Raw genomic sequence first — 5512 nt, 5'->3', positions numbered from 1 at the left:
TGCCTTGCAAGGGTCAGTCCATGAGCTTGGTCCTCAGTGCTGCTCCCTTGCAGTAAGCCACACCCCAGAGTCCCTGTTATCTGGGGCCCCTGCTGTCACAACTGGGTCTACAATAAATGTCCAGCACATAACCTAGTGTGTGTGCAAGTATCACAACCAAAGACGTCAGAGCACTGTGACTAAAAATGAAATCCCCTCTAGAGAGCACTGTGTGAGCACTATAGCACACTCTAGCAACCCCTGAGGTCATCACTACAGCCCAAATGAGTGCAACCTCTGGCAAGTGTATGTGCAAGCACTACCACTCAAGTATGAAGCTCAGCAAGTACCACAAACAAGTATGTATGTGCTGCAACCAAGTATGCAGAATCCCCTGGAATAGCATCAGAAAAAAGTAAGGGGAGAGAGAAAATATTTTTAATTAAAAAATAATAATAAATCTTAGACTTTCATCTGGATTTACCTCACACTTTACCTCACACTTGGAAGGTTTGCCCATTGACCCCAACATCCCTGGAGACTACAGTGGTGACACTAGACAGCTGCAGAAAGTCACAAGTACTCTGAGGGCGCTTTTTCAGCTGAAGACCAGCTCTCCAAGAAAATGTCATTTCTAATGAACTTATTTCCCCTCAGAGTAAACGAAGCAGCACTGTGTCTGGAAGCATGAGAGAGCTGGCAACACAGCAATTTGTTTCTATTGAGGGGAGTAAGTAAGAGATCGTCTTCAGCACATAAAATAAATCTGAAAAAACAGGGCCAGAGAGGTAGTACAGAGGTTAAGTCACTTGCCTTTCACAGGCTGATCTTGGTTTGATCCTCAGCACAACATATCCCAAATACCATGAGAAGAAAACCCTGAGCACAGCTGTGTGACCTCAAAACAAAAACACTGTCACTGTCACTGTCTTCCCGTTGTTCTTCGATTTGCTTGAGCGGGCCCAGTAACATTTCCATTGTGAGACTCGTTGTTACTGTGTTTGGCAGATCAAATAAAAGCAAGCAAAAGAAAAAGCAGTTTTGTACTATAGGGTCAGAGAACAATCGTAGACAGTCACAATGACACTAATTTTTGAACTGCACTGAAAGTGAGTGATGTATTGTCTTGCTCAATCCCCGGGTTCACCCTGGCAGACAGGTAGAGAATAGTAGTGGATAGTGGACAGCTAACTAGTTCTGAATATCAAGGATAAGCTAGTGGTTACACTGTAGTTAGAAACACCTATCTCCTCTCTAAAGGTAGAATAGTATCTTCAGAGGCAGGCAGTTCTTAATAGGAAGGAGAATTTGACAGGAATACTTTTTTGTTTTTAACTATTACTCCTGTTTCATATTCTAAGAGAAAAGGTCAGTGACTGTCTCTAGAATATGGTATTTTGGGGCCAGAATTCAAGTTGTATATTTTTGATGCCAGGAAACAGTACTGGGGCCTCATAAGTGCAAAGCATGTGCTCTACCACTGAGCAACATTTTCAGTCCTTCATGTTGTAGTTTATTCTGTATGTTAATGAACTTTCTGAATACTTAAAATGACATCAGAAACAATTGATAATTAATCTGTAGCACTGTCCTCCCATTGTTCATCCATTTGCTCAAGTGGGCACCAGTAACGTCTCCAGTGTGAGACTTCTTGTTACTGTTTTTGGTATATCGAATACACCACGGGGAGCTTGCCAGGCTCTGCCATGTGGTCAGGATACTCTCGGTAGCTTGCTGGGCTCTCCGAGAGGTACATAGAAATTCGAACCCGGGTCAGCCACGTGCAAGGCAAATACCCTACCTGCTGTGCTATCGCTCCAGCCCATTGATAGTTAATCAGAAAAAAAAAATCAAAAATTGAATATATGTTAAAAGGACAATAAGAGTCAGAATCTTAGCTTATTAGCAAGTCTTTTTTTTCCCTTATATTTATTTATTGAATCACTGTGGGAAAAGTTACAAAGATTTCAGGTTTAAGTCTCAGTCATACAATGATCAAACTCCTTTACCTTCACCAGTACTCATTTTTCACCACCAAGAACCCCAATAAAACCCCCCTCCCACCCCTCCCAATGCCTGTGAGGCAGATGATTTCTACTTAATTCTTCTCTACATTTATTACATTCGTTATTTTGACAAAAGATGCACCGAAATTCTAAAAGATGTTTAGAATTCCGCCCCCCAACATCAGAATTGTTGAAAAGGCATTGTGAAATACTTTGTTTTCTATATCTGGTTATGAGAATCATATAATGATTTTGGATTTCTGCAAAGAGCCAGATAATTCCAAGATTGGTTTCTGTGCATCTGGTGTTATGGCTGTGCTGGAGAGCCACTGGTGGGAGGCAACTTGTGACCTTGGTAGGGAGTGAAGGACGAGCCAGGACCGCTCCACCTTCCCATGAGACTGCAGTTGCCCCTCACTGCCGGCTCATACCTGGCTTTCCTATAAGCTCTGAGGCAGCAGCCACCTTGATGCTGGGGGGGTGGGAAGGCGGAAGGGAGCAACACCCTTTTCCTCCCAGGGAGGCATGGCGCCGTAGTTTAACGCATGGTCCATTCACTTTTTTGCTGCAGGCTGCCGGGCTCTGGACTAAGCCCTGCAAAAGGAGCCATGGCCGTGCTGGAGAGCCGCTCCTGGGGGGGCAACTCATGACCTTGGTAGGGCGTGAAGGAAGAGCCAGTACCGCCCCCTTTCCCATGAGACTGCAGTTGCCCTGTCACCTCTGGCTCATATCTGGCTTTTTTTTTTTTTCCTGAGGCGGTGGCCACCTTATATGTGGTCCAGATACATTTCTGCCAAAAGTTGCTGGACTTCGAGACCTGTCCCTGAGTCTCTGGGATCATGGCCATCAATCAGCTTGATTAGGAGCCAGAGAGGCTGTTTGTAGGTGGCGACTCAGGGTCTCCTCGGGATGGGGAGGAAAGGGCGAGTTCCACCCCCATCTTGTGAGGCCCCGCGTGTCTCGTCATTGCAGGCCCAAACCTGACTGTCCAGTGGCCTCTGAAGGATGGCGGTCACCAGGCCATCAGGGGAACAGGCCAAGGCACTAAACTTATTCCCACCTGGAGTGGCCCAGCACCAGTAACCTACTGCAGGAACAGGACGCATTTCTGCCAAAAGCCTTTGGGTTTTGAGATTCGTTTCTGAGTCTCTGGGATCATGGTTGTCAAGCAGTTCGATCAGGAACCAAAGAGGCCATGCCTCCAATTATATATCTGAGCCAGAGGTGGTTTGTGGGTGTGTCTCCCACATACCTGACCTTTGGCCATTTACTTTCTTGGTAAACTTTGCCCCAAGTTTTTGGGGTCTGGTCAAAGGCAAAGCAGCAATTTGGGGGTATCTGAAAGTCTGACAGTGCCATAAGGCTGCTGATGCACTCGCCTCACAGGTACAGATTGACCTGCTGGCAGCACCATACCCCCTACTAACAAGTCTTGACTGTAGCAACTACATTTTGCTTTCCCTGACTTAAGCTATCGAGAGCCAGGAGTCATTTAACTAACCTCTCACTGAGCACAACCCTCTAGCGATAGCAATTCACTGGTAATCGGTGGGTTGACGTGTAATCTTCTTTCTCAATTTTGTTTTGAGAATCTGAATCTTATGACATCTGGGGTCCTGCCATACACAGGGAATCAACTAAACAGAATGAGTCCACCAATCAAGCTGATATGATTGAAGTGTAGTGTGGAACATCTGGTCCTCTTACTCCATGACCTTCAATTCCTTTAAAAACTCCTTTTGCTCGGCACCGCCACGAAGCCCCGTGAGCCTGTTACTTGCAGTGTTTGCAAGTCTAAATGTCGCACACTTCCCTCGAGACAAAGCCCTCCAACGCCAGCAACCCCCAAGTCTTCCTGGATGTGGACATCGGAGGGGAGTGGGTTGGCTGAATTGTCTTAGAATTATTTGCAGATATTGTACCCAAAACTGCAGAAAATTTCCATGTGTTGTGTACAGGAGAAAAAGGGACTGGTGACAGCACCGGGAAGCCGCTCCATTTCAAAGGATGCCCTTTCCATCAAATTATTAAGAAATTTATGATTCAGGATGGAGATTTCTCAAATCAGAATGGGACAGGTGGAGAAAGTATTTATGGTGAAAAATTCAAAGATGAAACCTTCTACTACAAGCATGATTAGGAGGGTTTATTGAGCATGGCATACGCAGGCCCCAATACCAATGGTTCTCAGTTCTTTATCACAACAGTTCCAACTACTCATTTGGGTGGAAAACATGTGGTGTTTGGCCAAGTGATTAAGGGTATGGGTGTGGCAAAGACACTGGAAAATGTGGAAGTGAAAGATGAAAAACCTGCGAAATTGTGAGTTATTGTGGAATGTGGAGAATTGAAAGAGGGGGATGATTGGGGAATAGTTCCAAAAGATGGCTCTGGTGACTGTCACCCAGATTTCCCTGAAGATGCAGATATAGATTTAAAGGATGTAGATAAAATGTTATTAATAGCAGAAGACCTAAAAAAACATTGGAAATACTTTTTTCAAATCCCAGAACTGGGAGATGGTTGTTAAAAAATGCACAAAGGTTTTAAGATATGTGGAGTGTTCGACGGCTGTCACTGAGAAAGCCCAGGGAGCAAAGCTGCAGCCTGTCGCTTTAAGCTGTGTGCTGAATATTGGGGCTTGTAGACTGAAGATGGCAAATTGGCAAGGAGCAGTAGACAGTTGTTTGGAGGCTCGTAAAATAGACCCATCAAACACCAAAGCACTGTACTGTAGAGCTCAAGGATGGCAAGGATTAAAAGAATCTGACCAAGCACTGGCTGATCTTAAGAAGGCTCAGGAGATAGCACCAGAGGATAAAGGGATCCAGGCAGAGTTGCTGAAAGTCAAGCAGAAGATAAAGGCACAAAAAGAAAAAGAGAAGGCAGCATATGCAAAAATGTTTGCTTAATAAGTAATAGTTTTAATGAGTGGGTTGTATAAAAGCAGTAAAAAAATAACGGTCTTTGTTTTATTGTGTGATTCATAATGTGTTTGATACTTCAGTTTGCCATTGTTTACAGTTCAGGAATACTGATAAGGATTCACTAAATAACTTTGCCAAATATGGTGAAATTGTTATTTAAAAATGGCTATCTGGAGGCTGGAGCGATAGCACAGCGGGTAGGGCATTTGCCTTGCACGCAGCCAACATGGCCGACCCAGGTTCGATTTCCAGCATCCCATATGGTACCCCGAACACCGCCAGGAGTAATTCCTGAGTGCATGAGCCAGGAGTAACCCCTGAGCATCGCCGGGTGTGACCCAAAAAGCAAAAAAAAAAAAAAATGGCTATCTGTGTTATTCACAAAGAACGCGTCCAGCTTATTTTAAACCTGAAAGACACACTTACTGAATAAACAGATTAAAGCTTAAATTTGTATATTGTTTCTTTCATTTCCTCGCTGTATCTGTGGTTAATTCGTGCTGGTGTCTTAGAGCTAGATCTGCACATCAGTGGTTGACAAAAAGGTTTTGTGGATCAATATAGTTTGTCACAGCTATTTAGTTCTATACTCATAACTCA

The 5512-nt window shown here is 44.3% G+C and overlaps 1 pseudogene; it reads left to right on the top strand.

Moving 5' to 3' along the window:
- Nucleotides 1-3783: 3783 nt before the first annotated feature.
- On the top strand, nt 3784-5079 carry LOC130030272 (peptidyl-prolyl cis-trans isomerase D-like; annotated as a pseudogene).
- Nucleotides 5080-5512: the final 433 nt, after the last annotated feature.

Source organism: Sorex fumeus, unplaced genomic scaffold (assembly GCF_029834395.1).
Source record: "Sorex fumeus unplaced genomic scaffold, SorFum_2.1 ptg000044l, whole genome shotgun sequence".
NCBI lineage: Eukaryota > Metazoa > Chordata > Mammalia > Eulipotyphla > Soricidae > Sorex > Sorex fumeus.
The sequence above is the reverse complement of the archived record's forward strand: the minus strand, read 5'-3'. Positions and strand labels throughout refer to the sequence as shown.